Consider the following 26,469-nt stretch of genomic DNA (forward strand, 5'->3'; position numbering starts at 1 on the left):
CCAGCGTGACAAGGCTAGAGACAGGGTCTGGTCACTGTGGGCCCTTCCACAGTTATCCGTCTCCTCCTGAATGTGATCTGTGATGAATTAAAAGCAGATTATTTCCTGGAGGAAGAAGCTGAGTGCTTGGCCCCCCGGCCCCGATGTTGGAGCTGATGGATGAGGCCTCAGCCTGGACTACAGACCTGTCTGTCCCCACTGTCTGCCAACAGAGAATACACACCCTACCCTCCCACTGCCACGAGCCTAAGTGCCTCCCTTATCAAGATGCCATATCTTAATTAATTTACTGAAAGCCTCAGCAGCTCAGCAGCAACAGAAGGGATTTCATATTGTCTTAAAAACGCACAAGAAACAAACTTGATGGCAGTGTCCAACTGCAGCATACAGACTAGGCTTTATGGGTTCTTCGCTATCAGGCTGGATGTGGGAAAGTGTTGTATGTTTTGCAATCCACTGTTCCACTCCTCAACCATGCTACAATACGATATGCTCCAAAGACTGCATGAAGGGCATTGGTGTCACCCTGCCTCTCAGCCTACATGTGAGAAATGTCTCCCGTCCTCTCAGTCGTATTCATCTTAGAGCAGAACACCAGGCAGCTGGAGGTTCTAAGGTAGAGTGCAGATGCAGAGTCCATGAGTGCAGTCAAGACGATGGCAGAGATTTCCACATTACTGGCCCATTCTCATGTGTCTGGAGGGTTTTCCCCCTGTCTCTGCATCATTTGGATAGGCTACTGGTCAATTTGTCCTGTTAGATTGGGTCGGCAGTACGGAGAACAAAGACGCTCAGCCTCACCATTCTGTTCTTTTGTGTCCCAGATGTCAGAAGTCTGCTGCACAAACAACACAGCAACTGCTAGGAACAGCAAAAGCCATTATCTGGGTGAGGAATCGCTGTCATTATCCTGCCTGCAATCATAACTCTAATTATAAAAAGTTGCTTTGTAAGCATGTAGATTACACAATGTTAATTACCCGTTCACCATGTGGCTACCGCATGTTCAAATGCCACTTGCCGTTGTCCCTTTCTCACAAAGCAGCCCAGGTTTCCCCTCCTGTCACATGTAGAGCTATGCCAGGTCCCAGGGTGGTTCGCAGTCTGTAAAGACGAAATTCAATCTTAGAATTCTCATCATGAATAACTTCCCTAATCATTTTAATGAATCATCTTTAACACGTATCACCTGACATTAACCAATATGCCTGTTCTGTATGGTTCAAATGGATGAACCTCCTCATATAACCTGCTTCCTCATTACTCAAGCCTCGACTCTGCACCATCAATTCTAGTTAGCGCTGTTTGAATGAGAATTATTTCCTCCAGGATCCTCCTCCTGCTGAGACAAGTTGGGCTTTTCCTGGTCCCAGGACACCGTCCACAGTTCCACCAACTAGATACCTAGTTAACCCTTTCACTGCTATAAACGTGCCGCTAAGCATTTGTATGTGTCACTATCCTAGCTTCCATGGACAGACCAAAGCACAGCCACAGGCACGGCAGCTATGGGCCTTGGTTAGGACTTTTAAGGTATCTATACTACTCTGCTAAAGACACGTTTAGCAGCCCAAGCTTAGGGTATAAATCACTCCTCTTTTCAAGGGTAATGGAAATAGCCATTACACACTCGATACCACTTCCAATATCAAGCCTCCCATACAGACTGCCACAGACAAATAATGCCAAGGTGTTTTTTCTTTCAGTGTGCTCCCTATTAGCCTTGATTGACACATCAGACTGATGTGTTTATAAGACATCAAAAGATTTCAACAGCCACGCAAAATTATTTTCCTCCTCAGACATAACAGCCATAAGCATCAATCACTGTAGCCCTGCACTTTACCGACCCACTCTGGAAAATGAAATCCCAGGAATAATTTCTTCATCATGGCTGTATTTCTACCTAAAGACTGACACCAGCGTCTCTCTGGGTGTGAAAAGTAGAGCGGGGTACATGCCAACTCAGTGAGACCTGAAACCACACGGCAATAAAGACTGACACCAGGAATGAGAAAGTTAACAGTGTGTTTCCGATGCACTTTGTGGAAGACAGAGGGTTGTAGCCAGGCAGCGGCTTCTTCCTACTGTGAGGGGCAGCGGCTTCTTCCTACTGTGAGGGGCAGCGGCTTCTTCCTACTGTGAGTGACAGAGGCTTCTTCCTACTGTGAGGGGCAGCGGCTTCTTCCTACTCTGAGTGACAGAGGCTTCTTCCTACTGTGAGGGGCAGCGGCTTCTTCCTACTGTGAGTGGCAGCGGTGGCAGCAGCAGCCAATAGAATACACTGTACATCGTCTGCTTTCTATTTCCTCGTTGGATTCATTTCACCACGGGTGCAACTTTGACTGGGGATGGGCGGAGGGGACATGTCCGACTGGATAAAAAATGTAGAATAATAATAATATGTCCCCCCTTCTAAAACCAGAGTTGCGCCCCTGCATTTCACCCTGAACTTTCCAGACACAAATACCACATCTTGGTATGGTTTCTGTCTGCTCAAAGAAGCCCAGAGCATCTAACTAAATGATAGTAATTATAGTAATTAAGGAGACATGGCTGGAGGCGTGGCTGGAGGTGTGGCTGGAGTCGTGGCTGGAGGCGTGGCTGGAGGTGTGGCTGGAGTCGTGGCTGGAGGCATCCGCTAGCCAAACTGGCCCACCTCCACGTTTCCTGACATCTCATTGACTTCCCTCACCCACTGACCTCCTTCGTCTTCTATTTACACTCCCTACGCAACATAATGGGGATTATGGTCAATTGTTGAGTATTTGCCTGGAAGTTAAAGTTGGCCATGTTGTTTTCCAGTATAACAAAGATGAGACTTCTGGCTCAGTTTTGACTGAATAAAGTTGTGTTGGATCAGAACAGGAATACTTCATCATTGTCCACAGAGCACCGTGCTAATGAGTCTTGTATAAACGCAGCAAAGGATCCTGTCTTTCAAAGAGAATGAGTAAAAATCCAAATAACTTCACAGATCTTCAACGTGAAGGGTTTAAACACTGTTTCCCATGCTTGTTCAATGAACCATAAACAATTAATGAACATGCACCTGTGGAACGGTCATTAAGACACTAACAGCTTACAGACGGTAGGCAATTAAGGTCACAGTTATGAAAACTTAGGACACTAAAGAGACCTTTCTACTGGCTCTGAAAATCTGGTGCAGTCCATGAGGAGGAGATGCACTGCAGTAATTAATGCAGCTGGTGGCCACAGCATATTCTGACTGTTACTTTAGATTTTGACCCCCACCCCCATTCTTCAGAGACACATTAATCTCCAAAGCATGCTCTACCAACTAAACTACAGGACCAAGATATAACACACCTAATCACACACCTACTGTAACAAATCTGTGACATGGAACACATCACGCATAAACAACAGCCACGACCATACACACAACAGGAAACGTTAGACAACCAGCATGTGCCCTTCATCCCATCTCCCCCGGTGACGGACAGGTGCAGTAGTGCTGAACATGCCTATGTGCTTCTACAGCATTCTCTCTGCCAGGTCGATCTGTGTTCAGAAGGTCTGACTGTCAGACTCTAACAGGACACATCATCTCTCCATGAGGGATCCATCACGTGTCCCTGATCCAGACAGATATACGTCACACACACAGGAGCAGGCGCCGCTGCTGCACTACATCTCCATTACAGTTATCCCACACACTGTAATTAACCAGACTGACTGATTTGCGCTTGTGTAAAATGTATTCATATTATCCAGATTACAAATAAGCGTCTTTTCATCTAATTAGCTAGCATGGCACACAAGCTTAATTAAAGTTAATACATGACGCTACACCAGAATCCAGAGATTACAGAGCTCATACTTAATTAGAGTACAGGCACAGACACACTATTTACGCTGCATTGGCAGTCAGAGTTTCTCTCTGTCTGCACCAATTAGAACACAGGGTCAAAACCGGGATGTGTTCATCCAAGTGAACAAACACTTTTGCTTTCTCCCCTTGGGGTTGTGTGGTAGTGTGTGTGTGTGTGTGAGAGAGAGTGAGTTTTTATTGATTTATTTCACCTTTATTGGCTAGTGAGTGAGTGTGTGTGCTTGTGCGTGTGTGTGCGTGCGTGTGTGTGTGTGTACGCGCGTGTGTGTGTGTGTGTGTGTGTGTGTGTGTGTGTGTGTGTGTGTGTGTGCGCGCGTGTGTGTGTGTGTGCGCATGTGTATTTCACTTATGTGTTTCTGAGTGATTCTTTCTCTGTGTGTCGCTGTCATTCCCACCACCACAAACATCTTGTTCCCTTCTAAACTCTCACTTACTTTCTCTCTCCTCTCCTCACCATGTTGAATAGAATGACACAATAGTACTTGGCAAGTTAAATTGGCAATTACAGATCCTGTCATCCTTATTGCCTTTCCACAGTACTTGTTTTCTACAACGTTACAACGGGACATTTCCTGATTCATGCCTCTGTGTTTATCTGAGTGCGGCAGGCAAACAATTGGGATGCTGAACTAAATATTCATTGTGTTGCAGTGAGGAAAACTTTTACACTTGGCAAAATTAGCTTTCTACTCATGCTCTGCATAGTGTACATTAGCATAAATGACAGTATAGTAGCAGGGAGGGTGATCGGGCTGGCCTGGTGGTGATTAATGCTGATTATACAGTATCTAAAGGAAAAGCTTCATGTGCTGTCAACATGTGGGGGGGAGGCTAGGTGGGAAAGGGTATGGTGGACTAGGAGGAGCAGGGGGTGGAGGGGGCCGGGGTGGGTGTGTGGGCTGAGAGATGTTGGGAGGCTAGATGGGAAAGGGTATGGTGGACTAGGAGGAGCAGGGGGTGGAGGGGGCAGGGGTGGGGTCTAAGGTCAGGGGACCCGGAGGTCCCTCTCCACTCTCCTATGCCTTTGTGACCATCGGCAGTACATTATACATTCTCAGGGAAGAGCTGCTTGCCATGGAAATAAATGCAAATGGAATACAACTCTACAGTAAGAAAGTCGATGAGCACTACACGAGATAAAAATATTCCAAGTGCCCTTGCAAAGAACTGCAATTAAAAATTAATATTTTTTTGTATTCAGTCTAGAGGAGCCCTGATAGTGAAGTTGACTTCAAGCAGAAATTCAACAGGATTATATCCCTCCACAAACCACAGCACTGTATGTACAGCCAGAGTCCCGATCATATAAACACTAGCGACCAAATGTGACCAAAACGTACATTATACATATTTGAATCACAGATTGTGTAGCAAAATGTAATGGAATAAATACATGTTACAAATAAATGACATAAATGATAAATAAATGATTTGTTTTGGTCATCCTTAAAAGCTTTTCAGACTGAGTTCAGAGAGAAAACTATTTTGGGTATTTAAACACAAAGCGGAGCAGACAGAGTACAACGATACCAACAAGCTCAGTTGTGACAGTGGTCATGTGACAGTGGTCATGTGACAGTGGCCGTGTCCTTGCAGGTTCGATTCTGTTGAGCCTTAATCTGCAGTGCTAGCTGCACACTGCCAATACGCCTCAATAGGGAGTGCTAGCTGCACACTGCCAATACGCCTCAGTAGGGAGTGCTAGCTGCACACTGCCAAATCAAATCAAATCACATTTTATTTCTCACATACACATGGTTAGCAGATGTTAATGCGAGTGTAGCGAAATGCTTGTGCTTCTGGTTCCGACAATGCAGTAATAACGAACAAGTAATCTAACTAACAATTCCAAAAAACTAACTGTCTTATACACAGTGTAAGGGGATAAAGAATATGTACATAAGGATATATGAATGAGTGATGGTACAGAGCAGCATAGGCAAGATACAGTAGATGATTTTGAGTACAGTATAACATATGAGATAAGTATGTAAACAAAGTGGCATAGTTAAAGTGGCTAGTGATACATGTATTACATAAGGATGCAGTCGATGATATAGAGTACAGTATATACGTATGCATATGAGATGAATAATGTAGAGTAAGTAACATTATATAAGGTAGCATTGTTTAAAGTGGCTAGTGATATATTTACATCATTTCCCATCAATTCCCATTATTAAAGTGGCTGGAGTTGAGTCAGTGTCATTGACAGTGTGTTGGCAGCATCCACTCAATGTTAGTGGTGGCTGTTTAACAGTCTGATGGCCTTGAGATAGAAGCTGCACAGGGCGGGGTCGAGACCCAGGGTGGTGAGACCCCGAGACCCCGAGCTTGGAGGGTACTATGGTGTTGAATGCCGAGCTGTAGTCGATCAACAGCATTCTCACATAGGTATTCCTCTTGTCCAGATGGGTTAGGGCAGTGTGCAGTAGGGATACGCCTCAATAGGGAGTGCTAGCTGCACACTGCCAATACGCCTCAATAGGGAGTGCTAGCTGCACACTGTCAATACGCCTCAATAGGGAGTGCTAGCTGCACACTGCCAATACGCCTCAATAGGGAGTGCTAGCTGCACACTGCCAATACGCTTCAATAGGGAGTGCAAGCTGCACACTGCCAATACGCCTCAATAGGGAGTGCTAGCTGCACACTGCCAATACGCTTCAATAGGGAGTGCTAGCTGCACACTGCCAATACGCCTCAATAGGGAGTGCTAGCTGCACACTGCCAATACGCCTCAATAGGGAGTGCTAGCTGCACACTACCAATACGCCTCAATAGGGAGTGCTAGCTGCACACTGCCAATACGCCTCAATAGGGAGTGCTAGCTGCACACTGCCAATACGCCTCAATAGGGAGTGCTAGCTGCACACTGCCAATACGCCTCAATAGGCTCGTTATCCTTGGATAAAAAATGTCTATCTTCAAAACACTTCTCCTTCCACTTTTCCTTGAGAAACATAAAACGGGGATATGTGCATGTGGAATATAAAGTGTTAATTTTCAGACACTGTTGATGAAAGCATAAATATGAATCTGGGAGGATAAAATCTCTTACTGCACCTAAATAATGATATGTTCTATTTGTATACAGAGGACCAAACTGTTGTGTGGGAAGGGGAAGTATCTCTTTGATGTCATCTTTTTCATCACTTTTGCTGCGAGCCATTGCTGATCAACAATAAATATGACTATAAATAATTTAAGTTTGCAAATGTCTAATGACTAAAAGTACATACGTGGAAAGATGTCAGCATAACATACAGCGAAAGAAGAATTGATGCATCGCAGCATATTTTTGACACATTGTTAATAAAAAACACAACTTGTAATCAATGCACTTTCATATATAATTAAAAAGTCTCCTGAGGAGCAACACTGCAATCATCAAACATGAAATAAATCATCCAGGACGACGTGTCCATTGACTTCCAGGCTGCTGGAGGGATGAAGAAAGGAAAAAGTGTTATTTAAGGGCTAATTCAAATCGAATGTTATTTATCACATGCGCCGAATACAACAGGTGTAGACCTTACTATGAAATGATGAATACAACAGGTTACTGTGAAATGATGAATACAACAGGTTACTGTGAAATGATGAATACAACAGGTTACTGTGAAATGATGAATACAACAGGTTACTGTGAAATGATGAATACAACAGGTTACTGTGAAATGATGAATACAACAGGTTACTGTGAAATGATGAATACAACAGGTTACTGTGAAATGATGAATACAACAGGTTACTGTGAAATGATGAATACAACAGGTTACTGTGAAATGATGAATACAACAGGTTACTGTGAAATGATGAACACAACAGGTTACTGTGAAATGATGAATACAACAGGTTACTGTGAAATGATGAATACAACAGGTTACTGTGAAATGATGAATACAACAGGTTACTGTGAAATGATGAATACAACAGGTTACTGTGAAATGATGAATACAACAGGTTACTGTGAAATGATGAATACAACAGGTTACTGTGAAATGATGAATACAACAGGTTACTGTGAAATGATGAATACAACAGGTTACTGTGAAATGATGAACACAACAGGTTACTGTGAAATGATGAATACAACAGGTTACTGTGAAATGATGAATACAACAGGTTACTGTGAAATGATGAATACAACAGGTTACTGTGAAATGATGAACACAACAGGTTACTGTGAAATGATGAATACAACAGGTTACGGTGAAATGATGAATACAACAGGTTCCTGTGAAATGATGAATACAACAGGTTACTGTGAAATGATGAATACAACAGGTTACTGTGAAATGATGAAAACAACAGGTTACTGTGAAATTATGAATACAACAGGTTACTGTGAAATGATGAACACAACAGGTTACTGTGAAATGATGAATAAAACAGGTTACAGTGAAATGATGAATACAACAGGTTACTGTGAAATGATGAATACAACAGGTTACTGTGAAATGATGAACACAACAGGTTACTGTGAAATGATGAATACAACAGGTTACTGTGAAATGATGAATACAACAGGTTACTGTGAAATGATGAATACAACAGGTTACTGTGAAATGATGAATACAACAGGTTACTGTGAAATGATGAACACAACAGGTTACTGTGAAATGATGAATACAACAGGTTACTGTGAAATGATGAATACAACAGGTTACTGTGAAATTATGAATACAACAGGTTACTGTGAAATGATGAATACAACAGGTTACTGTGAAATGATGAACACAACAGGTTACTGTGAAATGATGAATACAACAGGTTACTGTGAAATGATGAATACAACAGGTTACTGTGAAATGATGAATACAACAGGTTACTGTGAAATGATGAATACAACAGGTTACTGTGAAATGATGAATACAACAGGTTACTGTGAAATGATGAATACAACAGGTTACTGTGAAATTATGAATACAACAGGTTACTGTGAAATGATGAACACAACAGGTTACTGTGAAATGATGAACACAACAGGTTACTGTGAAATGATGAACACAACAGGTTACTGTGAAATGATGAATAAAACAGGTTACAGTGAAATGATGAATACAACAGGTTACTGTGAAATGATGAATACAACAGGTTACTGTGAAATGATGAACACAACAGGTTACTGTGAAATGATGAATACAACAGGTTACTGTGAAATGATGAATACAACAGGTTACTGTGAAATGATGAATACAACAGGTTACTGTGAAATGATGAATACAACAGGTTACTGTGAAATGATGAACACAACAGGTTACTGTGAAATGATGAATACAACAGGTTACTGTGAAATGATGAATACAACAGGTTACTGTGAAATTATGAATACAACAGGTTACTGTGAAATGATGAATACAACAGGTTACTGTGAAATGATGAACACAACAGGTTACTGTGAAATGATGAATACAACAGGTTACTGTGAAATGATGAATACAACAGGTTACTGTGAAATGATGAATACAACAGGTTACTGTGAAATGATGAATACAACAGGTTACTGTGAAATGATGAATACAACAGGTTACTGTGAAATGATGAACACAACAGGTTACTGTGAAATGATGAATACAACAGGTTACTGTGAAATGATGAACACAACAGGTTACTGTGAAATGATGAATACAACAGGTTACTGTGAAATGCTTACTGACAAGCCCTTAACCATCAATGCAGTTCAATATTTTCTAAATAAACTAAAGTAGAAAAATAAAATCAAAATCAAAAAGTAACTAAATATTTAGATAACAATAACGGTGTGGGGGGTACTATAGACAGGGGGTACTATAGACAGGGGGTACTATAGACAGGGGGTACCGGTACCGAGTCAATGTGGGGGGGTACTATAGACAAGGGGTACTATAGACAGGGGGTACTATAGACAGGGGGTACTATAGACAGGGGGTACCGGTAGCGAGTCAATGTGGGGGGTACTATAGACAGGGGGTACTATAGACAGGGGGTACTATAGACAGGGGGTACTATAGACAGGGGGTACCAGTACCGAGTCAATGTGGGGGGGTACTATAGACAGGGGGTACTATAGACAGGGGGTACTATAGACAGGGGGTACCGGTACCGAGTCAATGTGGGGGGTACTATAGACAGGGGGTACCGGTACCGAGTCAATGTGGGGGGTACTATAGACAGGGGTACTATAGACAGGGGGTACTATAGACAGGGGGTACCGGTACCGAGTCAATGTGGGGGGTACTATAGACAGGGGGTACTATAGACAGGGGGTACTATAGACAGGGGGTACTATAGACAGGGGGTACCGGTACCGAGTCAATGTGGGGGGTACTATAGACAGGGGGTACCGGTACCGAGTCAATGTGGGGGGTACTATAGACAGGGGGTACTATAGACAGGGGGTACCGGTACCGAGTCAATGTGCGGGGGTACAGGTTAGTCCAGGTCATCTGTAAAGTGACTATCCACAGATAATTAACAGTGGAGGAAGGAGGAATGATAAACCCCACATCCGTGTACATCGATACTATTGTTGAGAAAAGATCAGATGAGAGCTCTGCAGGGCTACAACAGGTCCTTTACTTGGGTACAATACCAGAAACAAGGAACAGAAATATGGGCCAATCTCTCAAAGGGATTGCATGTGGAATATTTGACAGGATTAAATGTACAGCAGAGGTTACCATTGAAAGCAAACGATTACTTTCCTGCGGTTCCATTTAGGTCATACCGACCTTAAAGACTGAAGGAAGAAGAGAGAAGATAATCAATAAAGTGTGTGGAGGAGTGTGTGTGTGTGGTTGAAGCCATTTTTGTTGAAACAGAAAAAGGAATTATGTTGAAGAAAATGGACAAGAAATTGCCTCCAGACAAATTTGATTGATACGCAACAGCACACACACACACACACACACACACACACACACACACACACACACACACACACACACACACACACACACACACACACACACACACACACACACACACACACACACACACACACACACACACACACACACACACACAGAGAGAGAGAGAGAGAGAGAGAGAGATGAGCGCACACACACAGAGAGATGAGCGCACGCACACAGACACACACAGATGAGTGCACACACACACTCACACACAGACAAACACACAGGCAGACACAGCCATACATAGGGCATTCCTGTCTCCTGCTCTTCATGTATATAGATGGCCCTGCCTGGTGATCCTGGCTCTACAGTAGGTCATTACAAAAGTAGAGAGGCCCAGAGGAGCCCTGTGGAGAAAAGGAGAGGAGAAGAGAAGAGAGGAGAGGAGAGGAGAGGAGAGGAGAGGAGAGGAGAGGAGAGGAGAGGAGAGGAGAGGAGAGGAGAGGAGAGGAGAGGAGAGGAGAGGAGAGGAGAGGAGAGGAGAGGAGAGGAGAGGAGAGGAGAGGAGAGGAGATAGCTGCCTGGGAGGAGAGGAAAGCAAACCCGGCACACTCACAGATGGATGGAGGCCAGCTCCTGCCCCCACAACACCCTGCACTGTTCTTAGGATATTAGATTAAAGGAACTAATAGAGCGCATCAGGAAATACTGAAAATATCACAGGAAAATAAAAAGCACAAGGTGTTGAAGTGAAGGTGATCGATTGATGTGTGGTGTTGCTTCTTTGTTGTTTGGTGGACAGGGTGGGCAAAATTGAATAATGACCTCACTGCCGGCAGCTGAACTTTGACCCCATGTGTCAGGTGAAGGTGAGTGGACCAGGTCCCATCTGAGAGCTGGATGGGGACAAACAAAGAGGCAAGGCTCGAGCCAAGGCGTCAGCGTGCGATCTTTCACTTAGTCACCCCACGGCAGGCAGGTTGGCTGAGTGCGTTTACTGAGCTGTCTGTCAGTCACGTGGCCAGTCAGGCCAGCCTCTCCCTGGGGCCTGGGCACCACGATGGGAACATAATAGCCCCCTCTGGGGGACATGGCCCTGATGGACACCACAGGGAATTAGAGCCAGCCTCCGGGACGGCCCAATCCCATCTCACACTTAAACATAGCCAGAATGGACACACAGAGAATACAGGGAAGTAAAAACACCACCATCACTACTGATAATTTCTGCCTGGTCGTCGTGAGGTCCTGAAGTACTAGTCTGATGAGAAAGTCGGAACACAGTGTCCATTTTATGGTTGTTCTCTGTCCCCTGAAGGAAACAGGGCGAGGACAGGCTTTATTCTCTCTCTCCTTGGTATTTTCCTGTATTACTATACAGAGATGTCACTGTCTAATGTAGAGCAACTGTATAAATGAGCTATAGGCAGTGGTGATCAGCAGACTAGAGATAAAAACCACTGCTTAGTCAGTAAAACAAGACTTTAAATCAGGTTGGGAGGCCGTTAAAGAGGGTGAAAGATAGCCTGGTAGTGCTCGCCGGCATTAATATAACCGCTCAGAAATCATGAGGTAGCATCTGTTTTGTGCACATCCACCCACATCAATCCACAAAGCCATGCAGCCTGGGGGAGCCACCCCGAGGAGGGCTATTCCCCTGTCCCTCTCCATGAATAACAATCTCTAGATGCAGGTAATTAGAGAGGCAACCGACATCCACCAACCATGCCATACTGAACCATCATTAACACACGCATCCATCGCACAGAGGATGTGGACGTACACCAGCAGATGTAGGTCTCGCCTCACACTGTAACCATGTCCACATAATGGCCTTTGATTTAGAGGACTGAGGGAGAGAGGGTTTAATATCCATCCTATTACATAGACTCATCTACAGTATGCATCGCTTGTAGCTCTATATATATGGCGGTCTGATGTGCTTGCCTTGCACCTTTAGTGCTTTTGTCCTTGCCTTTGTCTCTGCTGGAGGCCTGGCCCCAGACCATCTCACTGTTGACCTGATCACTGCTACAGCCACAATATAGTGTGTAAGAGGTCATGCAATACGTTTTGTAGTGATTCCTATGTTGTTAATTTAAATAATATTTGTTTGTCCGTAGTGTGTAATGAGGAGCAAGCAGACACTGCCCTTGATAACATTTATAAAACATCTTATTCCAATCACTAATAAGCACGCACCCATTAAGAAAATGACTGTAAAAACTGTTAAATCCCTGTGGATTGATGGTTGAGAGGGATGAGGCAAAAGGAATGGCAAATAAGCCTGGCTGAACAACCCGATTGGCAAACGTATTGCAAATTGAAAAATCATGTGACTAAACTGAATAAAAAGAAGAAGAAACTACACTATGAAACAAAGATAAATGACATAAAGAATGACAGTAAAAAAGCTTTGGAGCTCCTTCAATTAAATGTAGGGTAAAAAGGCAAACTCATTCATTGAATCAGATGGCTCATTCATCACAAAAACAACTCATAATTCTACATACTTTAATGATGTTTTCAATGGCAAGATGAGAAAAATGAGGCATTACATGTCAGCAACAAACACTGACACTACACAAGTATATCTGTCCAAATTATGAAAGACAAGTATTGTAATGTAGAATTACGTAAAGTGAGTGTGGAAGAGGTGGAAAAATTATTGTTGTAAATCAACAATGACAAGGCACCGGGGTCTGACAACTTGGACGGAAAATGACTGAGGATAATAGCAAATGATATTGCCACTCCTATTTGCCATATTTTCAATTTAAGCCTACTAGAGAGCATGTGCCTTCAGGCCTGGAGGGAAGCAAAAGTCATTCCGCTACCTATGAATAGTAAAGCCCCTTTACTGGCTCAAATAGCAGACCAATCAGCCTGTTACCAACCCTTAGTAAACTTTTGGAAAGAATTGTGTTTGACCAGATACAATGCTATTTAACAGTAAACAAACTGACAACAGACTCAGTATGCTTATAGGGAAGAACAAGCACAGCACTTACACAAATGACAGATGATCGGCTGAGAGAAACCGATGATAAAAATATTGTGTGGGCTGTTTTGTTACACTTCAGTGCAGCTTTTGAAATTATTGATCAAAGTCTGCTGCTGGAAAAATGTATGTGTTATGGCTTTACACCACCTGCTATATTGTGGAAAAAGAGTTACCTGTAAACATGAACACAGAGGGTGTTCTTTAATGGAATCTTCTTCAACATAACCCAGGTAGAACCAGGAATTACCAAGGGCAGCTGTTTAGGCTCATTACTTTTTTCAATCTTTACTAATGACATGCGAGGTATTGACATGTTGAATGCACCGAGCTGTCTGTTTGAACTATTGGCGCACAGCTCGGACACCCATGCATACCCCACAAGACATGCCACAAGAGGTCTCTTCACAGTCCCTAAGTCCAGAAAAGACTATGGGAGGCGCACAGTACTAGATAGAGCCATGACTACATGGAACTCTACATCAAGTAACTGATGCAAGCAGTAAAATTAGACTTAAAAAAACAGATTAAAAAAAAACTTATGGAACAGCAGGACTGTGAAGCAACACAAACATAGGCACAGACACAGACACACACACACAATAGCATACGCACTATACACACACGTAGACATGGATTTCGTACTGTAGATATGTTTTAACTTCTACTGGCTTCAGGGGCAGTATTGAGTAGCTTGGATGAAAGGTGCCGAGAGGTGCCCCGAGTAAACAGCCTGCTCCTCAGTCCCAGTTGCTAATATATGCATGTTATTATTATTATTATTGGATAGAAAACACTCTGAAGTTTCTAAAACTGTTTGAATGATGTCTGTGAGTATAACAGAACTCATATTGCAGGCAAAAGCCTGAGAAGAAATCCAAACAGGAAGTGGGAAATCTGAGGTTGGTCAATTTTCAACCCAGCCCCTACTGAATACACAATGGGATATTGGTTATGTTGCACTTCCTAAGGCTTACACTAGATGTCAACCATATTTAGAAACTTGAATGAGGCTTCTACTGTGATGTGGGGCCAGATGGGAGCTCTTTGAGTCAGTGGTCTGGCATAGAGCCAGGTCCTGGTCACGCGCATTTCACATGATAGCGACCTGCGTTCCATGGCTTTTCTACAGACAATGGAATTCTCCGGTTGGAATGTTATTGAAGATTTGTGATAAAAACATTCTAAAGATTGATTCTATACTTTAGTTTGAAATGTTTCTACGACCTGTAATATAACTTTTTGAAGTTTTCGTCCAACGTTCGGCTGGACCCTACTCGAGCGTTTGGATTTGTGTGCTAAACGCCCTAACAAACGCCCTCCCTACTTGGACATAAATTATGGACATTATCGGAAAAATATTTTTGTGGAACTAGGATTCCTGGGAATGCATTCTGATGAAGATCGTCAAAGGTAAGGGAATATTTATAATGTTATTTCTGATTTCTGTTGACTCCAACATATTTTTTTTTCTTTTTTCTGAACGCCGTTCTCAGATTATTGCATGGTTAGCTTTTTCCATAAAAAAAATTTGAAATCTGACACAGCAGTTGCATTAAGGAGAGGTATATCTATATTTCTATGTCTAACAATTGTATTTTCATCTACATTTAGAATGAGTATTTCTGTAAAATGATGTGGCTCTCTGCAAGAGAGCCACAAATATGAACTTTAACAAACAAAACATACATGTATTGTGTAACATGAAGTCCTATGAGTGTCATCTGATGAAGATCATCAAAGGTTAGTGATTCATTTGAACTCTATTTGTGCTTTTTGTGTTTTTCTGTGAGTTGGTGGTGACCTAACATAACTGTTTGTGGTGCTTTCGCTGTAAAGCCTATTTGAAATCGGACACTGCGGTGGGATTAACAACAAGATTACCTTTAAAAAGGTATAAAATACATGCATGTTTGAGGAATTATTATTATGTGATTTCTGTTGTTTTGAATTTGGCACCCTACACTTTCACTGGCTGTTGTCATATCGATCCCGTTAATGGGCTTTAATGGTGGAAGTTTTAATGGTGGAGGAGGGGCCTGAGGGCACACAGTGTGTTGTGAAATCTGAATGTATTGTAATTTAAAAAAAATTGTATTAACTGCCTTGGCAGCAGATAATCGGGATCCATAATAAATACAATTACAGACAGACAGGCAGACAAACAGACACACATGCACACACGCATGCAAACAAGCAGGCACATACGCACACATTTGGACTTCTAGTCTGCATCAGGTCTAGTTATTAGAATTGGTCCAAATTATTACAGTGCATCCCCTGCATCTGAGAAGAATGGACAAACATTCTGTCTACACAACATTGTGTACTCTTCCCAATCCAGTTTGGAGCTGGGTATTGACATCAGACAAGCAGCCACTGCTGACCAGGCACGATCTCCTCCTCTGTGTTGGAGGAGATTTGGTGAGACAAACATTTACCCACCAAACACAAAGAACCATGCAAAAACAGAAGTGTCCATGCAAGAAATAGTGAATCCTAGTCAACATGGAGGACACATAGGCAACCTTGGTGTGAGTGTGTCTCCTTGGTTGTTATTGATGGATTACTTATCTATTCACATCCCCATGCTTGCTTTATCAGGCTGGTTTGCCTGTGATATTCCCCAGGTATGTGGGAGCTTGTGTCAAGGGTGAAGATTGAGAGAGTGTCTCATCCCGCATCCTCTGTCGTGTTATCATGAGAGAGTCTCTCCCTCTGCACACTGATAAGTTGAGTAGGTGTGTTATTATGAGAGAGTCAGTCTCTCTGCACACTGATAAGTTGAGTAGGTGTGTTATTATGAGAGAGTCTGTCTCTCTGCACACTGATAAGTTGAGTAGGTGTGTTATTATGAGAGAGTCAGTCTCTCTGCACACTGATAAGTTGAGTAGGTGTGTTAATATGAGAGAGTCTGTCCCTCTGCACACTGATAAGTTGAGTAGGTGTGTTATTATGAGAGAGTCAGTCTCTCTGCACACTGATAAGTTGAGTAGGTGTGTTATTATGAGAGAGTCAGTCTCTCTGCACACTGATAAGTTGAGTAGGTGTGTTATTATGAGAGAGTCAGTCTCTCTGCACACTGATAAGTTGAGTAGGTGTGTTATTATGAGAGAGTCAGTCCCTCTGCACACTGATAAGTTGAGTAGGTGTGTTATTATGAGAGAGTCAGTCCCTCTGCACACTGATAAGTTGAGTAGGTGTGTTATTATGAGAGAGTCTCTCCCTCTGCACACTGATAAATAGAGTACAGCAGCGGTGAGCTAGTGGTCAGCCAGCAGCTTTTCAAGAGAGAGGGATGAGGAGAGGCATGATGATGAGGAGGAGGAGGGTGCTGACGCAGGAGAGGATGAAGGGTAGGACAGTCCTCTCCAGGGAAAGATAGTGTTCTCTCTTCCACAGCGCAGCCTCAGCCCCTCGCTTCACCCAGCTCCAGACCACAGGAAGGACTGTCCCGACTTAAAAGCCTGTCTTTAAAAGCGCCGGGCAGGGATGAAAAACACCCCAATTAGAGCCCAGCACCCTCCTTGGGGACCCAAGCTGTTTTGTGACATTAAAACCTGCTAAATTATGCAGCATCCTACCGATGTCGGAACACAAAACAATAGAGCAAGGATATTTATCCAAATGCTGGATGTGTTTAGAAAGCAGGTGTTGATGAGGGAGGTTTGGTCAGTCTGAAATGATACTGTGTGGTATGAAGACAGGCAGGGGTGGAGGGTGGACAGTATGAGAGCTTCTAACTCGAAACCGGAGCACATGCTGCAGACAGATACACTTTAAATGTACTTACTAACCATTTACCCTGAAACAAATGACTGTAATGACAAAATTATTAAACCGTGAAAAAAGCTTCAATAAGATCCCATACAGTATATTAGCAACACCCTGAAGCAGTGATTGAGATCATCAGCAATGAGCTCTGAAATGGTACCTTAGATTGATGTCTGTGGAATGATGAGATTACTAGAAGTAGCATGACTGTGTGCCTGTGGTTGACAATGAACCAAACAGTCACTGAGGGAGAAGCATAGAGAGAGCTGGCTACTGCTAAACAACGAGATGTGTAACTGAGAGAGGCTGACAGTGTTATGTTTTAAGAAGACAAACTTAAAGTGGAATTGACAGCATTTTAGCAACATTAATTATTTTTAAAATATTTTCATATTTAACTAAGCAAGTCAGTTAAGAACAAATTCTTATTTACAAGAACAGCCGAACTGCCTTGTTGAGGGGCAGAAAGACAGATGTTTACCTTGTCAGCTCGGGGTTTTCCTCTTGCAACCTTTCGTTTACTGGCCCAACGCTTTAACCACTAGGCTACCTTCCACCCCTCATATAGACCCCCAGGAAGAATGTGACACTTAAAAATGAACAAATCTGACAAGCGAGCACTTAGATATGGTAATTTTCACGTTATCAAAAATGTTTAGAATGTTTGGGAATGATGTAATGTAACGAGTGCGCTGAGAGTCGGGAAGCAAGTTCAGGGAGTGAGTGTTTTAATAAATAAAAGTAACAATGAACGCAAAACACAAACAACGCACTGACTTGAAAACAGAGTCAATAACAACTGAGGAAAGAACCAAGGGGAGTGACAGATATAGGGAAGACAATCAAGGAGGTGATGGAGTCCAGGTGAGTGTCATGAGGCGCAGGTGCACGAGACGATGATGACAGGCGTGCGAGATAATAAGCAGCCTGGTGTCCTAGAGTCCGGAGAGGGAGTATATGTGACAGCACCCCCTCTCCGACGAACGGCTCCAGCCGCAGGACACCGTCAAAGGGGATGAACCCAGGGATCAGGAGCGGAGCGGTCACCCCTGCATGAGAGCCTGTAGGAGTTCCCGGACCCGACGTCATTACTCTGACACAAAAAATTAAAAAAACTCCCTGATGCTTCCCTTAGGTGAGGCGTTATTCTGTAAACAATGAGGTGTTATTCTGTAAACAATGAGGCGTTATTCTGTAAACAAGTGCGCAGAGTAGGGAAGCAAGTTCAGGGAGTGAGTGTTTTAATAAATAAAATAAACAATGAACATGAAAACAGAGTCAATAACGCCTGAGGAAAGAACCAAGGGGAGTGACAGATATAGGGAAGATAATCAAGGAGATGATTTAGTTCAGGTGAGTGTCATGAGGCACAGGTGCGTGAGACCATGGTAACAGGTGTGCGGGATAATCAGTAGCCTGATGACCTAGAGTCCGGAGAGTGAGTATACGTGACATGTAAAGTAAGGCATTTGTTGAAATTCTATAGTAATATTGAGTGGGAAAGCGGCCGTATGTTTGGACAATTAATAGACCTAAGAAAAACATCTGTCTCGTCCAGGACCAGAGTCGAGGCAGACCGGTGCACCATAGCCAATCAGAGCTACAGTAGGACTTTATGAAAGCCATTTGCCACACAGGCTGCCATCACTCACTTTGAACTGGACTGTGTGTTTACAGGCAGTAGGCCCTGCCATCACTCACTTTGAACTGGACCATGTTTTTACAGGCAGTAGGACGTGCCATCACTCACTTTGAACTGGACCATGTGTTTACAGGCAGTAGGCCCTGCCATCACTCACTTTGAACTGGACCATGTGTTTACAGGCAGTAGGCCCTGCCATCACTCACTTTGAACTGGACCTTGTGATTACAGGCAGTAGGCCCTGCCATCACTCACTTTGAACTGGACCATGTGTTTACAGGCAGTGGGCCCTGCCATCACTCACTTTGAACTGGACCTTGTGTTTACAGGCAGTAGGCCCTGCCATCACTCACTTTGAACTGGACCTTGTGTTTACAGGCAGTAGGCCCTGCCATCACTCACTTTGAACTGGACCTTGTGATTACAGGCAGTAGGCCCTGCCATCACTCACTTTGAACTGGACCTTGTGATTACAGGCCGTTGCAACAGTGCGCCTTTAGATCACTAGAACGCATTCGCCAAAAGCCACAAAATACACCTGATTGGATTTCTACAAATATGTAAACACCACAGGGGTCCTCTTACATTTGGGAACTACCAAATCTACCAACAATACCATAGTGTAATAGAGCCTATTTTAAAAAACTTTTATAAAGTTGGTTTCGTAGCATAAACTGGGAATTTTATATTTTTTACTGATATTATGAATGTCTGTTTGTTTAATATCTGCAAAATATTTCAAACGCGGTCAGTTCCACTTTAAGGTTTTTAAAAACAGGGCATTACTCTTCATGAAGTGCTGCTGGCTGAGTTTCAGTGGACTGAATCTCTTCTAGAGAACTAGCAAAGAGAGGACTTCATCCAAGCCGCTGATCATCTCCATTTCCATCCCCCTCTTACCTCACTCCTCCATCATCCTCTTTCCTCTTTTCACCCACGTTTTCATGCAGTTCTCTTCTTCAATCACTATCGGTCCTTATTCTTCTGCAGAGCGCTCTGATTAAAATATATATTGTATTCTGCATCACTTTTAAGAGTCATCCCAACGGAATTCACTACAGTGAAGGTTAACAGGTTAAAGCTTTGATTTCAAAGTAAAGCGCAATGATCTCAAGACGTGATGAAGAGAGCTGGCTGGGTTTAACAACATAATGATAAAAGACTAACAACTGGCAAGTGGAGGGTTTCATCATACCCCTCTTTGGAGATCCACCCTCTCCAAAGAGGCCACTGTATCCATCTAGCTACATTGGTTGAACATTTCTTTCCCAAATTGTTTTATTTAATTTAGCTTATGGTAGAGCAAATGTCTTCATGACAACGCATAACAACATGGCTGCCACCTGCAGTTCAGATGTATCAGACCAGACCATTCACCCAGATCCTACTATCCTCACACCAGATTTGACTAATTGACTCGCCACAGAGGTTGACATGAAGACAGACATGGCATCCACAGGGTGCAATGATGACCATGTCATAGAGAAGTAATGAGACTTGCCACCAACCCCCAATACTGGACTCCCTGCAGGAGAGGGTCAGGGTGGTGAAAGGAGACAGGGTCTCTCTCGTGTCAGGCCCACAGCCTCAGGGCACTATGGGGATGAGCCGTGGAGGACAGGAGACGGGAGGTTTTCAATCAGACAGACCACCTCAGAGCACACATCATCATCGCGTCCCTATCACAGCAGTACAGCCTTGCGATTAAAAAAACGAAAGAAGAGAAATCAATCGTCAGCAGCCTCAAGCCATTCGAACATCTGGACAGTCGGTTGAGGACCAATAATCACTTCCCCTATTGTTTCCCCAGCAGCAGTGAGAGGTGTGTTTATACTTTTTTCTTTTTAGGAAAGATGTCGATTGTGAGCAGTTTGATGCCGATTGTGAGTACAGTTTGATGCCGATTGTGAGTACAGTTTGATGCCGATTGTGAGTACAGTTTGATGCCGATTGTGAGTACAGTTTGATGCCGATTGTGAGTGCAGTTTGATGCCGATTGTGAGTGCAGTTTGATGCCGATTGTGAGTGCAGTTTGATACCGATTGTGAGGGCGCTTTGATGCTGATTGTGAGTGCAGTTTGATGCCGATTGTGAGTGCAGTTTGATGCCGATTGTGAGTGCAGTTTCAGGTATTGTTTTAACAATGTGAGAATTAGACTTAACTTTAGGCAATACAATGTTCAACGCCAAGTTCCTTCCCCACAGAGAGAAGACAAATATTACAACAGCTTCGTAAAGGAAATGTGTTCCCTGCGCCAGCTGTAACTGCATGCACCAAACTCTGTATGCCTTTCACACAATCCTTATCGACACAGCTGTCATTGTTGTTGGTTTTACCCACAGAATTGGATTCTTTTTAGCTGCCTCTCTTTTCCAAATATCACTAATCCTGCTAGATGAAATCTGCTGATGTTCTCCTTTAGCTTCCACACACCTATATTCCTAGTCGGCCTGATAAGCCTTAGATTTACCATGGGGGTATATCTGGTCTGCCTCTCTGGATCATAGAGATTCACCCAGGCAATAAGAGATACAGCCAGGGCTTCACTGTGGGCACACCCACCTGCCACGTTCCAACAAACACACATACACTTGGCAAGAGAATAATGTGACATTCATTTAGCCATATCTTTCTCTCCCTCTAGCTTCCATCCTGTATCTCTACTCGTGTTTCAGTACCTTTCAGCTCCATTGTGAACACCAAGAGATCAGGCCTAAAAGCCTGCAGTGGACACAGCCCAGCCATGTTGACAGACAGGGCACAGTAAGAAGACTATACCTGAGAAATATCCTCAGGCCAACTAATCAGGCAGCAAATATTTGCACTGACAAAATAAGGGGGGGAACAGAAGACTCAAATCAATCAATAATGGAATGGAATTACAGGTTGTGTGCAACATAACCTCTCAGTGTTCACACATCTCATAAAACCATTACAAAAAAACGAGAAGCCCTCTACATTGCAAAAACCTAATCACATTATTTTTGCCATAAATAATGCATACTCAAATAAGATTGAAATTCAATGAGATTTACATGTAGCAGGATGGATATTCCATCACTTTGCTGAGAGCGCTACACCTCACAGCCTGGCAGACAATAAAGATAAGTTAATTCTATAATCAGATTGATTTCTTGTACTTTTTCCAACATATTAAAATGTTAAATATATTCTATTGACATGGGTCTTTGATAAAACTTTACTTTCCAGTGTAGAATTTCTGTCTGCACTCCATCACCTCCTTGAGCTTTACTGCTATCAAGAACTACTCATAAAATCATTGTAATAGTCTCTCTAGACAGATGGGTTGCCTCCCACAATGTAACCAATGTTTCTAGTGCTGTAACCCAATTCCTTTTGAAGTTATTTCCAGCCAATGAAAGTAAGGGACCTGCAACTCATGAATCACTAGTAAAGTCTCAACTTGGCAGAGTCATGACATGACAGAAAAGCGAGGGTTTACAGGCTAGTGTTCACAGTCCAGTGGAGGAGGTCAGAGCAGCACAGAGAAGGAGAACGGAGAACGCGAGGAGAGAGTGATGGAAAATCAGGATATGGGTGTTCAGGTCTGTAGAGGGCGTGTTTGGGCCCATCAGGAAAGTGCTGAACTCAGTGAAGTGAGAAACATATTCCTCTAAAATCACACCAGGGCCTGATTACATGAGGAAGCAGAGCATGGGCAGAAAAACAGGAGTTTCACAGCAGACTGACTGGTTCACCTGGCCACAGAAATCCCTGCAGCCGTGTTTTAATCCTAATCCAGAAGGAATACAGGCAGTGGGATTAGAGGTGGTCACACATTGGTGGTCTCAGAGGAGAAGATCCTAAAAGTTCAGCACAAACATAAGAGACCTGGAACAGTATCCACACACACACACTTGGATGAATATATGATGTGCCATAGATGAACTTGATTATACTGTCGTAAGCATCAGTACCAGTATTATATGTAACTTAATGTAGCTGCCATGGCAAGGTCCCCTGAGGGAAGTGAAATACTTCACAGTAGAGTTGTAACTTAGTGTTGAGCATTACCAGAAAGGGACAAATGATCTGACCTTGCTCACATGGCATATACATATACATCAAACTCACTGCTCAGTGATACGCAACGCTCTGGAGTTCTACAGTGTGCACAATAAAAGGCATCTCATAATGTACATTGCAATCAAAACAAACCCCATTGTTGATAACCTGCAAAGCAATCACATAAAGATGCTATAGGCTATGGAGACACATCTAAGTAAGATGATTCTTACTGTAGATAGTGGATCAACCTCTTGAGATTGTGACATTCACAGGCTTCTGTAGTATCAGAAGCCCAATGTATTGATTGTCTCATAGTCCTCAATGCAATTCCCTGTAAGATCCTTGACTATCAATGCGGCAAGCTACCTTGGTGGATATGGTAATTGCAAATCACCAACGTGCAATGAACATTTCTGAATGAAATGCATATGATAGGTAGACATTTTAAATCAAGCAATACACATATTTTCAAAATACAAAAACAGATTAATATACATCTTCTGGGTATATTTTCATATAAGAGGTGACTCAATAATTATTTGGATATCTATAAGGAAAAATACTTCTCTAACGCGAAAATTGAAATATACAAAATCCACTAAATAATCAGATATTGAAAACGAGTGAATCGTAAAGATAACACTGGAAATAATCAATCTAACGTGTATAAATTAAGTTTTTGCTACAATGACAATCAGTCATATTTAATTTCATTCCCTTTTATGACACGACACTCCCAAGTGGACATTTGCGGAAACTTTCAGCACCTCACGGAGAGGACAGCTCTAGCGGAAATTATTTCCATGGCTACAAAGTGCAGATTGTTGAGGTGAGCTCAGACTTGACTGATTGAATATTCAACTCTTTACACTTCAAACGAGGATGGCTATTTGTATTTGGTTCAGATGGACATTATATTCTACATCCTCGTTTACATGCAGAGGTGTCTTATAGGCTACTATGGGGCGCACGGACAGCCGGGGATAGAAAGATGCCAGCTCTGTGCTTATAGGCTACTATGGGGCGCACGGACAGCCGGGGATAGAAAGATGCCAGCTCTGTGCTTATAGGCTACTATGGGGCGCACGGACAGCCGGGGATAGAAAGATGCCAGCTCGTGCTGGCTTCACTAAGAATGATCAATAATCATTTTCTATTCAACAATTATTCACAGTTATGTAATATTTCACAAGAGTGACAACAAGTGGTAAACTTTACACGCACAATAAATGACATGGGCATAAATGACTATTACAAAACAAATGCTGAGTATCCGATTTCACTATAATTAAAGTTTCAAATGAAAGCAAAAGGCCAGAGGATGCATCAGTAAAACCATGATGACGCACTGTATGCTTCTCAAGCTGCTGTTAATACAGTGTCTACACCCGAATATGTTTTAACCAATACGTATGTAGGCCCATGTACATTTGCCTAGCCTACAGTTCCTTTTGAGATATAGCGATGTAGACAATAATCGATGGGCTTTATGGTCGCGGGCTGCTTTCTTTTGATTCTTGCAATAAAATAAACGAAATTAACTCTAAATATGAAAATTTGTTAATGTACTGAAATGTTCCGTTTTGGAAAAATACTAGGGTGTAAAAACAAACACCGTTAAAACATTGACCAGGTAGGCTACATAGCCGACCGACAAAAAGAGGAATGAATGCTTTCGACTCCTGCACTAGATGCATCTCATTCTGTGAGAAAACCAACCGTGCAGCAGACACTTAAAACTCACAAATAAATGGCAACTTACCCACTTTTCCAATTTCTGCGGTATTATACTGGTCTGTGTGCTTGTAGAAATCAAAAGCAGAATTGGTCCATGCTCACATAAACATATGTGAAACTTTCCTGTGTAGCCCACTTTACCCCGCACCGCAAACACCATAGAATGGCAAATGAAAACTAGAACTGCCAACTGGACGAGTTGAGAGGATGTCGGCAATTCTCTGCTTGTAAAAACAAAAGAGCTGATACTGGAACCAAATCAGTCTTCTAGAGAAGCCTAATCCTCGAGAAGATGTGAATCGTGTACCGTTATTTATAGAATAGTTAAAGCAGAGATGGAAAAGCAGTGCATACAAATCTGTCCATGCCCCTTCTCTTCTCCTGCAGCGGAGCGGGTAGCAAGCCCGTCAGCCTCCCTGGGTCCTAAAGCTGCGCTAAATTATCTCTCTGCCACAGGAGGAGTAAAACAGTGAGTCCTATTTGATCTGACTGCAGTGGGTGGTTTATTGTGAAATTAATGTACATTCTGAATCTTGTCTTTTGACCAATAGTGGATGTTCAACATGGGAAACGAGAATGTGGAGCTCCAACTCATTCTCTGTGATAGACTATTTATAATCTTGGGCTATTATAAGGTCTGTGATAGGCCTAGGCTAATGTGAACCTGTGTTAGCCTAATCAAGACTCGAAACTAGCATTTAGTCATGGCTGTTCTCGCCCGACTTGAGTAATAACCTCAAATCATATAAAACATGAACAAACTTGACCTATTTTTACCTGCTTCTTTTTTACTGGAAGAGCTCCCTGTCTCTGTCACATACATTGCAAATTTGCAATAGGGAACTATGTCATCATCTTGTTGTTTCTCATGGCAACCTCCTCTTTGATCAAACTGCTGAGAAATTGAGGTGCGTGGGGTACATAGTTCCAGGCACGTGTTAGTTCACCCATGTAATGATAGTGTAACCATTTCCTTTTGTCTACCTTATTCCTGAAAATATTTCAAATGTATGAGTAATTTATATACAAGAACTCATAACCAGTTCAAGATGAAAATCCATGAGCTCAGGATCATAACTATAAACATGTTTAAAGTAGAAACACACACTCCTGTCCACAAATATACAGCTAGTAAATTATCAGATTTCTTCATGCACAAATCTAGGTATTTGGGAGAAAATAGTCTAAATATGGTTTCTTCAAGATCCTGGTCATTGTCAATTATAAAGGAGAGTTAAGGTTAATCACAAAGGTCTCTAATTATAATAACTGCCACATTTGGACTAGTCCGTAAAATATGCTTTACACTGTTTGTAGCCTTCTGGCTGGAAAATAAGTTTGTGAAGAACATGTTAGCTTTTAACTTGGCTTCTGCTGAAAGTGAAATAATTTAAGGATAAAATATTATATTTGGCTACAAAATAGTAGTCTCTGTTGATGCATTTCCATCATGACTTTGGAACAGTCCATCAATTCATGCATTGTTCTTCCCATCTCTTATCTCCCTCTGTTTGTAGATTGAAAATGAAGCCATTTCAAACTCAAACATGTTTTAACGATCTCATGTATTTCTATAATAATAACTAAGGA

General features: G+C 42.6%; 1 protein-coding gene across 6 annotated transcripts in view; it reads right to left on the minus strand.

The window, feature by feature from the left end:
• The window catches only part of LOC109905862 (roundabout homolog 1), a 524,894-nt gene extending 499,638 nt beyond the window's left edge, over positions 1–25,256 (minus strand). For 3 of the 6 annotated variants that reach the window (XM_031795449.1, XM_031795451.1, XM_031795447.1), the window contains exon 1: positions 24,905–25,256. The gene's annotated coding sequence lies outside the window, so the exon portion shown is untranslated. The remainder of the gene's footprint in view (positions 1–24,904) is intronic. The other 3 variants (XM_031795452.1, XM_031795448.1, XM_031795450.1) reach the window with 2 other exon arrangements.
• Between the last annotated feature and the right edge of the window lie 1,213 nt (positions 25,257–26,469).

Source organism: Oncorhynchus kisutch, linkage group LG18, assembly GCF_002021735.2.
Source record: "Oncorhynchus kisutch isolate 150728-3 linkage group LG18, Okis_V2, whole genome shotgun sequence".
NCBI classification, from domain to species: domain Eukaryota; kingdom Metazoa; phylum Chordata; class Actinopteri; order Salmoniformes; family Salmonidae; genus Oncorhynchus; species Oncorhynchus kisutch.